Source organism: Polistes canadensis, unplaced genomic scaffold (genome assembly GCF_001313835.1).
Source record: "Polistes canadensis isolate GaletaPanama2010 unplaced genomic scaffold, ASM131383v1 scaffold_38, whole genome shotgun sequence".
Classification (NCBI taxonomy): Eukaryota; Metazoa; Arthropoda; class Insecta; order Hymenoptera; family Vespidae; genus Polistes; species Polistes canadensis.
Window position 1 is genome coordinate 878898 of NW_014569585.1, and position 13254 is coordinate 892151.

The window sequence follows — 13254 nt, forward strand, 5'->3', positions numbered from 1 at the left end:
CTCTCTTTCATTCATTTGCTCATTCATTCACACACTCACTCACTCACTCACTCTTGCAAGTATAATTACGTGAAATGCAATTAATATGTTTACCAGAAATTTATCGAGAACCACGCGTTATACTTGTTCAGTGGTAGGAAGTGCAAATGTAACTCTGAAATGCGACAGTATTGATGTCGAAACCACAGAAACCGAGGAACCATCAGGGATAATCCTAACGAACCAGGACGAACGTGCATGTGGACGCACAAGACGAATCGAATTTCGACAAAGTAACAGAGACGGAAACAGAGAGAGAGAAAGAGAGAAAGAGGGAGAGAAAGAGAGAGAGAGACAGAAAAAGAGGGAAAGAAAGAGGAAATAAAAGTCCTTCAAAACTTTTCCTTTCTCGACCATTCGACCATTCGACTATTCGAACATTCAATCAAATTCGATTTCTTCTCTGAGTGAGTTCATTCTTTAGAAAACGTATATATATATACAAACGACTTCTACGTGGGAACAAAGCTAAAGAGTTCATCCATTTCCATCTAAAATCCATCATCACTGATATTTCTTTTTTCGTTGTTTTTAGCAAGTATCTTATTGAACAAATATGATCAACAAGTGTAAACAACTATTTGTTTTCAATTACTAAACAAATATTTGTCACAATAATTTAAACAAATAATTACTATTTGTCGTAATAACAAATTTTGATTATATAAACACCGATTAAAGAATTTTTATAAAAGGATATATATACTGATTCCATAAAATAGTTAAAAAAAAGAAAAAAAGAAAAACCAACGACAATAATTTTTACATTTAAACGAAGATTAATTACAATTCGGAGTTTGTTTTTATGCACTGCGTTTAGAACGTTTAATCGAATATCTATGTAGACTGGGAGGAAAAAAAAAAGAGAAAGAGAGAATAGAAAATAAAACAACACAATTAAAACAAGCAAACTAACAGTAATCCAAACTGCAGTCCCGTAGGGCTTGGCTTGGCTTTGAGAGAAAGAAAAAGCATGTTACCAAAAGCTGCTTTAAAAAAAAATAAAAAAAATAAAAAAAAAAAAAGAAAAATCAAACAAAAATAACAACTAATAAATCGTCGAAAATCCGACAGTTAGTTTTACCACGTATAATACTAATTTTTTGCTTGTTGTTCTTGTACATGTTCTCTTGTTTATTTTTTCAACGAAAAAATTTGAACGAATGATCTATTTGTAAATGATGAATGTCCTGTTGAATAAACAGGAAGAAAGAGAAAACGTTTGCAAATGATGATTTAGGTAACTGTAATTCATTTCTTTGAAAATAACTCAAAATTCTCTCTCTCTCTCTCTCTCTCTTTTCCTGTTTTTTTTTATTTACGTTCAAAAAAACAAAAACAAAAAAAAATATTTACGTTGCATATGCATAGAAATTTATTTCCGACAGGTACCAGATGAATATGCAAACTCGATAAGAAACGAAACTTTAAAGCTTAGATTAGACGAATAAAATTCTTCGTACGTTTCTCACCGGTCAATCCCTTTTTTTTTTTCTTTTTATTTATTTTTTTTTTCGTCGAAGTATTATTCCTTTTTCTTTTTTTTTCTCTTTTTTTCTTTGATCTTAAGCGAATTCAGAAAAGTGCAATTTCACGGAAGTCCGGGTCTATTCTTACACAAACACAAACATGCACACATATACAATATATTGCGCGTACGTGTGTATATATATATATATATGTGTGTGTGTGTGTGTGTGTGTATAAGAAGAGATAGAAAAATTACTTTTACGAGACTCTCATCATCCGTCTGGACCACACCGTTGTCTGTAGAGAAAGAGATAGATAGAAAGAAACGACTGGCATGTTCTCTTATATAGACACTCTCATCCGTTCTCTTATTCTCTGTACCCTTCTCATACGAACTTCTTTCCAACCCCTTTAACCCTGCACTCTGTTGTGTTTTTACCCCCGTCCACAGGCCATTACACAACCCTTCGAACAAGATGCATCCGATGCAATTAGTTTTACGGACTTTTCACCAAAGAAGAAGAAGGATTCTTCCCCAGCCACCTTGTCTTCTTTTATTTTCTTTTTCTTATTCTATTCTCTCTTTCACTATCTCACTTTCTCTCTATCTATATATCCATTTATCTATCTATGTTTAATTTATTTTTTATGTTAACAAATGTATCATAAATTTAATAAAATAAGAAACAAATATACATGTATGTATAGTATTTTAACTTTTGCAGATAATCACCTCTAGTGTTCAAAATAAATATATAAAAAAATACAACAAAAGAACAAACAAACAGAATATCTATTTTTTAATAATTAATATTATCATTTGCATATTTATTTATTTTTTCTAAATATATTTATTAATCATTAAAATACTATCCTACGATAAGTTTGAATTATCATTAAATAATGAATTTTTGCATAAAATCGTGAAAATAATTGGAAAGTTTCAATAACATCGAACGAATGAACGAACAAATTTACGAGGATTTCAAACATTTAGAAAGTTAGTATATCGTTCGATATTTCATGTTGAGGTGTCTAAAACGTATGTGTATGAGTACTCACTCGAGGAAATTCCTCTCTTCGAATTAGGCCATGAATTCGGCTAACGTTCTCCGGTGGCGGAAATTTCAATAGCTAGCTACGCGAATGAACGGAGGACGATGTGTCGGATGATAGTGAATCATCGACTATTAGAATGCTTACGAATCGAGACTATAATTGATCGAAAGGTGATCGAAAGGTGATCGAAAGGTGATCGAAAGGTTATACAAACTTCATTCGAACGGATCCCTTTTCCTTTATCGATAGCAAGCGTAACAGGTGTCTACTCAATTATGTTACCTTCACTTTCCTCTTGTGACTTCACTTAATCAAACCAAAAATAGTACTAAATTATTTTTGATTTTTCTTATATGATATAATATTATCTTATTTTTCTATAATTAAATAAAATTTATTTATTTAAGCAGAAACTATAAAAATGATCGATATGTACGGATGAATTGAAATTTTATACCTAACACTGAAACCAATTCCTTATTGACCAAATTCAATTTCGTTTAAAAAGAAATAAAAGATTTTTGCATTTTCTTCATGCTGTAAGCTTTTCAACCCATCCTTTTACTAATTAAAAATTACAAAATTATAATTTGTATAGTTCGTTGGAGTGTCCATACTTTTAATTTGGATACGTTTTATTAAAATTTTTAATTACTCTCAAAAATTATGACCTGAAAATACACGCACGTACTGGTGTGTGTGTGTTTATATTTATATATATATATATATAAAAATTCATAAATATCTGGATAAAAATATTGTAGATATAACACGTGCATCCGGTTTTCCCTATCTCGTCTCACTATCGTTGAATTCCAGCTCACGTTTCGTCGTAACTTACAAGAATGAATAACTCGATGAAATAATAAAAAAAAATATTGAATAAAAGTGAACAAAATAATATAATAAAAAAAGAAACCCGAAATAAAAACGTGCGTAAGCGTGTCCCCTATGACTGCAATTCAATTCTTTCTTTTTATCTTTGTTTGTTCGTTGGTTTTTTTATTTACAATGGTTTTCAACGGAAGCTAAAAAACTACAGAATGGATGTTACTCTGAATTCGTTCAGCAACAAATTTGTACTGTTATGTATATTTCATTTGTGAGACGTACTATACTGAAAACAATATCCACAACGTTTTATATTATCGTAAAGAAAAAGAAAAATATTTTGTAAACTTTACTCGTCGGATCATATATAAATATTACGATAAAAAACATTTATAAATGAACTCATTGAACTCGTAACGTTTTGTATTTAAAATATCAAGAATAATTATGTAACGTTGTAACACATTTTTAAGTCGATTATTTTTATTTATTATTATTAATCGATTTATCGTTCAATTAAAACTTTATCCGTCGGATCATATATAAACACATTATGATAAAATAAATTTATAAATGAACTCACATTGAACTCGTAACGTTTTGTATTTAAAATAACAAGAATAATTATTTAACGTTGCAGCACCCTTTTATAAGTCGATTATTTTTATTTATTATTATTAACCCCGATTTATCATTCAATTATTTTTCGTAAAACATTATAAAAATCAAACAAAAATACGAACAATTTTACCGTGCAGCGAAGAATCCAATCAAAACTTTGAAAAATAAACATCAAGTACCTAGAAACGTAAAAAAAAATTATTTACAAAAAAGAAATCGAATTCAAAGAATTAAATTACGTACTTTTTTTCATTGACAATAAGTCAATTTGTTTAAGATATTAATAACGTTAGAGTATTGAAGACGAGATAACAAACCTTTATCGGAGATTCTTGAAGAAAATGGTCGACCTATTGACCTAAATAATATACAATATCTTTTTAAAAGTATTTCTACTCATATATATATAAGTGTGTATCGCACAAACACACGTATACACACTTACTTATATACCTGTGATTATCGGTCACCTGTATAAATTACTTGAACTCTGCTGGATGTCTCGTCGTCGGGATGAAAAAATAAAAAGAAAAAGAGAAAAAAGAAGAAGAAGAAGAAGAAGAAGTATAGTAGTTCGATGACCGATTCTCGGAACTTGCCGTTGGCCTACATAAATTTTTACAATCGAGATAGAAGATAATGAACCTTCTTCCCACCGGTATATCTTTAAAAGTAGATCGCTATTTTTTTTTCCTCTTTGTGTTTCTCGTCAAATTAAAGAAGAACTATCGATTCCCTACCATTTGATTCTTGTTGTAAAAATACACACGTATGTGCAAATCTTGCTGCTGGGTGAAAGGGTTTTTAAGGTTTTAATTAGGTCGAGATTTCGATCTCTCTCTTCAACATACACACACGCATACAATACACACAATACACACACGTGTACACAGAGAGGACTTTTAGATTTTTCGAGCCTATTGTAAATTTACATGGAAACTTTATGAAAGCTTCATTTCTTCCATTTCTTTTTTTTTTTCATTTGTTTTATTTTCCTTGACTTCTTTGGTTTCAGGTTCAGTTTCTCTCTCTCTCTCTCTCTCTCTCTCTCTCTCTCTCTCTCTCTCTCTCTTTTTCACACTCCTTATGACGTTCAATACACCTTTTTAATTCGTTTTCTCGCTTGCATTCGTTCGACCAAGTTTCCCGAAGAAAACAATCGTTCGAGGTAGAAAAGCCGAGGAAAGTGCCTCGGGCGTAAAAACACCCACCTTCGTTCTTACATTACATCATTCCGAAGTAGCTCCAATCGAAGAACAGAGAAGGTAAAAAAAAAAATAGAAGAAAAAAAGAACGGGAGAGAGAGAGAGAAAGAGAAAGAGGAGGAAAATGGAGCTAGAAAAGCGAATCAGAGAAAATGCACTTGCCGGATTAAACTCTCGTAGCTAGTAATAACATACTACATACACAGACACAAACACATACACACATGCATACACATACATATACTGTTGAAGATCGAAATGATTTTATATTGAAGTTAGACAAGTTTTTCGTCAAGTTCTATATTATCATTTTCATTTAGTCTCGTTTAGCTACTTTGATCAACCATTAAGGAAGAAAAAGAATTTACTATATAACAGTTAAGAGTAGCAACAACAAAAGTAGCAATACCAATAGAAATAGGAAGAGATTCATTTATTGAAAGCACGTATCCACAATATCTCGAGTAAAAGTAATCAGAAGAAGCTTCTATTTGGACAACGTTACCTTCAACATAGGTATTTTTTTTTATTTTTTTTATCGTACCATCGTATCAAATACTTTGACGATAACTACTATGATTAAAGGAAAAAAACGATAACACCAAAGAGTTTGATTCTCGACCAAAAAACATAACTTTCCTTTCTAATATTAAAAGAGATGAAAAAACCTTCCAGAATTTTCAAACATACTGAAGAATAAAAACGTGTATATATATATATATATATTTACGTACCAGTGTATTCGTTTTACTTCAGAAAAACAGATACTTCCATTTATTTAATAGCTCTCTCTTTCTCTGTCTTTCTCTCTCCCCCCCTATCTCTTTCTCCCCGTTTGTATCACCAACGCAATAAATAATAATCTAATTGGCTTCGGTTTTGTTTCAATTATATTTCAATTATATTTCAATTATATTTCAATTAAAATGTCGAGATATATATCATTTCATTCATTTTCATTGCTACGAATGAATGATAAAAAGGAACGAGATCTTAAACGAGTATAAAAATATAAATAATCAAAATAAATGTGTCTACCAAATGAAATTGGTTAATTACATCTTCAATATATCAATGATAGTTTTTATATTAAAAAATAGAACAAATAATAGAAATACATTTTGTAAAATTATTATATATCCAATTATTACAATTTTATTTTAAAAAATACAACGGAACCTCCAGTCTCCCATGATTGAGTATCCAAACATATTTTATTGTTAACGTGAAACAAAAAAATATACTTTATAAATAAAAAAGATAGTTAAAATTAAAATTAAATTAAATCATTCGTTAGTTTTATCTATTATCCGAAAATTCCTCTACCTGGAGAGTTACTTATGTTTCCCCATTAATTCAAATACTGAAAGCTTAACTTTACATATATGTATTGAAGTAACAAAGTTATGAATTTGTAGAAAAGCCGATGGATGGGTGGTGCAAAAACATTGCTTAAGTACATTTAAATATACGGTCATATACTTCCTAGAAATTAACTTTTAACGATAAACGTTACCAACTAACTCCAAACCAATTTAGAAAAAAAATAAATGGTTGTAATTTATTGTCATTTTAAACACAATGCAACTAAATTGTAATACAGTATGCATACTATATAGTATAATATAATATTTAAAATTGTGCATAGGTGCATATATTTGTATATTTTTCGTACATAAATGTCATATGTTCTCTGCATATTTATCGTGCATAAACATCCGCAGTCTAGTTATGATCAACATGGAAATTCCTTGTATGAAATGCACACATTACATTGCATAAATTTGATACTTCGTAACCTAGGTAGACTATAGAATTAGAAGTCGGGGAAGGGAAGGGAAAGGAAAGGAAAAGGGAAGAGTTGGAATTAACAAGGGGGACCGCTTTGAATGTTGACACTGTCACGATCTACATCTTGTTTGCGTATAAGTTATCGAATATCCGATAAACTAGCTCCAAGGTGAATATTTCTCTCTCTCGCTCTTTCTCTTTCCCTCTCTCTCTCTCCCGTAGATCAGTCAGCTTGACCGCGTGTTGATGAGATGTACTAATTAAAAGAAAATATTACATCAACTCTCTTAACGATACCCAATCGATTACTTTTTTTTTGTAAACAATATAATAAAACGTGATTGTTTGTCAGTATTGTTTTACATCGATAAATATATTCAGATCGTCTGACAATTTTAATCTGATTACATGCAACTCCCCCAGTGATGAGAGATCAACCCTCCACATCACCATCCTCTTCCTTCTCTTACAATATTACTTTTATGAAAAATAAATTAAATGATTCGTATGTTCGATGCACGAGTATACTAAAATTATGTCGACGATTTTATGAGTGTCTACTTTGCTTGGACCAGACTGTTGATCATTAATTATATCCCAAAAACACACTCGACGTATTTTTTTCTCGATCTCTATCTCTATCTCTTTCTCTCTTCAATTATAATTAGCCACATTCGTAGACTCGAGTACCTCATAGAGAGAAAATATTTTTCCTTATTTTTATTTACTTTTTCTCTCGACTTTTTACTATCCGAACCGATGAAAACTATTCGAAATTCTTATTCCCTAGACGAATTTTTATTTTTAGATTATTCCTTATTGGAAACCGATGTCGTATTGCTATGATTCTCAATCTGTAGTCCGCGAAGCACTTGTGTTCCACAAATGCACTTCAAATGTTTTCACGAAAAAATCAAATACGAGATGTTGCAAAAAAAAAATTCAATGAAAATCAAATTTTTCATTTGATGAAAAAAGAAAAAATGAAAAGAAACTAAAGAGAAAAATATATAAAATTATTCACCATTGGAAAATAATAAAAAGGAAAATAATCAAAAAGACAATTTCAGTTTTATCTATCACACCAACGAGATGAATTTTTCATGTGAAGGTGAATAAAAGAAATATGTAAAAAAAAAAAATAAATAAAAAAGAAATTGCCACGGTAATTTATATGAAAATTTTGTATAAGAAAATAGACAGTTTAAAAAAAAAGAGAAACTAGATGATCACACTGTGCACATTTCACATTTGAATTCCAAATAGTCAAATACGATTTGTTGAATTAAATAAACATCATCAACTTAAGCTTTTGCATCGTATCATCAATGAATTTTATATTTCATTCTTTTATAAAAATAACATTTAGCGACAGGATTGACCAGCCCCGTTCCCACGATACGAGTAATGTTCATTTCCTCATTTTATTCTTGATTTAAAAAAAAAAAAGAGAAAAAAAACTTTGGTCATCCTTCTTTTAAAGTTTAAACATTGTATTATTAATATTTCCCACGATAAAATGTCATCAGAGTTTAGTGTTATCCGACTTTTAAAAAGATTGATAACCACTAATCTTACCGATTAAATATTTAATCTAAATGGTAAATATATAATATATCTAATCGTTGAAAAAATATTTAAAATCTTTTAAATCTTAGAAGAAGGAAAAGTTAAAAGGACAATTACCATGCGACAGGCGTGCTACTTTTCTTAGAAACGTGAAGAACGATGAGGTTAACTCGAGCTTCTCTTTCTCTCTCTTTCTCTCTTAATTTTGAGCTTCTTTTCTAACGATTCATTTCTTTCAATTTCCTGAGGGAGTGACTAGATTGATAGAAACGAGCAAGAGAGAGAGAGAGAGAAAGAAAGCAAGAAAAATAGAAAGAGATGACAGTAGAAAATTGATAGTAAAGAGTCTGTACGTGTCGTTCGGTGCCTTTGACTTGACTTAGCACGATTTTCAATCGATAAGACATGATATTAAATATATCATCTCTCTACTACCCCCCTCCTCTCTCCAATCCTACCCCTTCTACTCTTCCTCCCTCTAACATTTTCTTTCTTTACTTTTCGTCAAACATTTGATCCAACTTTAAAGATTAAATGAAGGAAAAAATCAATTAAATGTTTCCTATCCCGACCCCTTCCCCCCTCCAATCAATTTTCAATGCTATTTAAAGAAAATCGAAAACCGATGGAATTCCTTCAAATCGTTCCTAATCTTTTCGAACTTTTTTCGGCCGCACAGGTGGAAGGTTACCATTGCCGTAGGAAGAAAGACATTAGCGTTAGACGAAAAGGAAGAAAAAAAAATGTAAAAAAATAAAAAAAGAGAAGGGGGCGAGAAAAAAGATCGATAGCTCAGAAAGAGAGAGAGAGAGAGAGAGAGAGAGAGAAAAAGAAAAGGTTCATTCAACATTAAAGTTTTCTTCGATGTTCGAATCGATCTATCGCACCTGGCACTCATCGAACTTTTCTCTACGATAGATGAATCTGATTCGGATAAGATTCGATAATTTTTTATATCTGAAAATATCAAAATATCGTTTGAAAATTGAATTCAAAGATATTTTTTCTTTTTTCTTCTTCTTCTTCTTCTTCTTCTTCTTCTTTTAGATACTCAGGGCAAAAGTTTTTCCCCAATTTTTTAAAATTTTTACTATCTGGAAAAAAACATATTAGCCTAACAAATGAAAAAAAGAAAAGAAAGTAATTGATTTTCAATTATAACTAGAAAATCGGTTTGAGTCAACAAAAGATCCTCGAGTGTTGCTGAATTACATGAAAAAGCATTTCGAAAGTTTATTGATTTTTGAAAAAAAAAGAAAAAAAGAAATAAACAAAAGAAAAGTACGAAATAAAAGGATGGGAAAAATTATCGAAGATGTGAATGTATATAACCAACTGTCACCATAGGATCCTATAAAGCTCAAGCTCAAGCACAATTGACACTGACATCGTCGTTCCAAGCCCTTCCATTATCGCGGTGTAAGGTAAAGTTTACTCGGTAAACTTCTAAGATAATCGAAAGTGTCGCCTTTATGTCTCACTGTCTACCCATCTTTTAGATCCGTCAAACTATTACTACTACTACTACTACTACTACTACTTTCGTTTCCACAAAAAGAAAAAGAAAAAGAAAGAGAATCCTAGAACTTTGACAAACTAAAATGTGATTACTGATTTATGTTATCTATATAAAAAAAGAGAAAAAAAAGGGAAGAAAGAAAAAAAAAATATAAATCCAAAGTAAACTGGATTTCTGATCGAGGAGATAAAAAGATTAAAGCAGGGCTTTTAAATTTAAAGTATTAAAATAATCTGAGACATTTTACTGTGACTTCCTCGTTTCTAAAGTATATAATCTAGGTTTCACATGTGTGTGTGTGTGTTAGTTGTGTATGTGTATTTGATAAAAACTTGCAGGAATGATTCGATCAATTTTTTGTATACAACTATAATATACTGATTAAAAAGAGTAAAAAAAGAGGGAGAGAGAGAGAGAGAAACAATATACCATAACTGACATGAAATAGTTCTCGGCCTGGAGCCAGGTTCTGTCCAAACAAAACGGAGATTTCAAGTGCACCAATCGTGGGATCCTCACAATATCGCAAAACTCATCTTTAGAAAATAACGTTAAGTCTTTTTCTTTATATTTCCCTACTTTTCTTTTCTTTTCATCTCCTTTTGATATAACTGAATACGTACTTTTATATCTATATGTGTGTCTGTGTCTGTACGTGTACATTTTATATATATATTGGAAAAAATTTATCGATTTGAAAGACTACCTTGGATGCAATTAATTTCTAAAGACGAGATAAAACCTCGTCTACCAAAGATTCCAATCCGAAGGCTATCGGAAGACCACGAAGTAAAATGGAATTCTATCGAATCGAATGAGATCATTTCGTTTAATTGATTCGATTTAACATTGCCGACGTGTAAAAATAACGAAGAGAGAGATAGATAGATAGATATTTAGATAAAAAGACAAAACAGTAGTTCTAAATAAAAATCACGACAAGTTAAATAAATAAATGAATCAATGACGATACAAATTTGTCTATTCGTGTGTGCTTAAATTTTATTATTAAACAAAATAATTCCTTCTTCAAACAATTTGAGTTCCTTAAAGAGTTGTTAAAAACAATCATTTATTTTTCAAATACTCTTCAAAACTCTATTCCATCATCTGACAAAAAATAAATAATAAAAATCAACCAAAGAAGTATTATCTATCCTGAAATATTTTGGTACACGTGAAGTAACGAAAAAGAAGAAGAAAACAAAAAAGAAAAGAAAGGAAAAGAAAATAGGTTAAACATAATTCAAAATTGTTTCTTTGTGATACGAGAATAGCATCTTAACTGAAAAGTTAAAGAATACGAAGATAGGACCTAGCACATTTGTCGACGCGTCTTTCGCATCTGCATAATAGCGTTGAACGTTGTTCATTCTTTTTCGACGTGTGTGTGGTGTGTGTGTATGTGTGTGTGTATATGGGTAGAGAAGAGATAAAGCTTTAGGAAAAGAAGCGTAGGAAAAGCATCAGCTTGAAACTTGGCGTCAGCAGCTAACGGCGACAGGAAAGCTCGACGTTGTGAAACCGTAGGAGGAGGGGTGGCAGGGGGGCAGGGGGACGGAGTTGAACGATGAGGACGAGGATGAGGATGAGGATGAGGGAAAAGAGATGAAGGAATAGGAGGAAGAGGAGGTGGAGTGTAAGGCCGTAGAATGAAATCAATAATACACGTACATTCAAAGCCACGACCAGTGTCTCATACGATCTCTTATGGTGTGTTGCTATGGTATAAACTACTGTTTGTGCAGTCCTAGTGCACAATCCATGCATGCATGCATGCATGTTCTAGTTCTTGACATTTCGAACCTCTCTTGTATCTCTATCTCTATCTCTATCTCTCTCGTTTTCAGTATACAGCTTTTGGTGCTTGAGGGCTAACTTATAAACGCATCCTGTTCAACAAACTAGGAAACATAGAAACAGAGAAAGAGAGAGAGAGAGAGAGAGAGAGGAAGCTAAGTCGGATGATAAAGTTTAACATTGTTTATCTTTGTACCATCTACCTTGTAGAACATTGTTAAGCCTAAAAAGGAAGTTAAGTTACATAATATGCCAGTTTCTACTATCATGGAACTATTTCAACTTCTCTAAAGTCATTTATATCAAAGATGTGTATGTATATGTGTGTTTATGTGTAGGTGGGTGGATTGATCATTTCGAATATTTGAAAGAATGGGTTGATATTGAATGAGGTTGGTAGAAGTTCGATGTTATACGAGAAAGGAAAGATAAAAGGGTCCGGTGTTAGATTCAATAAACGTTCTATGCACTGCAACCGCCTATCCATATAAATATTTCTCGAATCGATAAATTTCTTTTCAATCGCCCCATCGATGCTTCGCCTTCACTCGTGGAATTTTAATATAGTTATGCGTGTGTAATAATACAAGGCTCTACTTATTATCGTCTATTTCTCTTATTCTTGAACAGGAACGTCAATTTTCATACAGGAAATACAATTTTTCTCTCTTTTTGTAATAAATTATCTTTTGAAAAAAGAGAAAAAGAAAATAAAATGATAATTAAATTTCAACAATTATTGATTGTTTCGTGTATTACCTGTAAATATATAAAAGTAATTAAAAAATATTATAAAGTAATTAGTTTTTATACATAGATGAAATTGATAGAAGGAACAAAGGAAAGGAATAACAATGCGATATTAATTAAGAAGTTAAAAGAAACTAATTACAATTGTAACGTTTATCGTAAGCGGCCTTTGACTGAATTTTACTTGCAATGAAATGTATAGCATATAATATATGATAAACATTAGATGAAAAATAAAATACCATTTACTGCTTCTGAACCGTTTCTGAAGACCCAAAGAAAATTATCTAACCAAGAACGTTTTTTAAGCATCCTTATAATTAAGCCCTACCTTTAGGGTCTCGTTCAGGAAACCTTAGAAAAATTATCAAGAATACTAAATAACAAAATGAAAACGAAGAATATACCTGAATAGAATTTAAGTAACAACGATGATTTCATTGAAAACTAACACACCCTAGTATAATTTCAATATACAATACATGTACACATACGGAAATTATAGAAGTTACGAATATTTTATATTTACTAATTTTCAATCTATCTAAAATATAATAGTAAAATAAAAAATAAGTATACACATAATTTTGCTTTGATCCA

General features: G+C 30.9%; 1 protein-coding gene across 2 annotated transcripts in view; it reads left to right on the forward strand.

Moving 5' to 3' along the window:
- LOC106784628 (monocarboxylate transporter 10-like) overlaps positions 1-13254 on the forward strand; it is a 117755-nt gene that overhangs the window by 48387 nt on the left and 56114 nt on the right. The window lies entirely within an intron of this gene.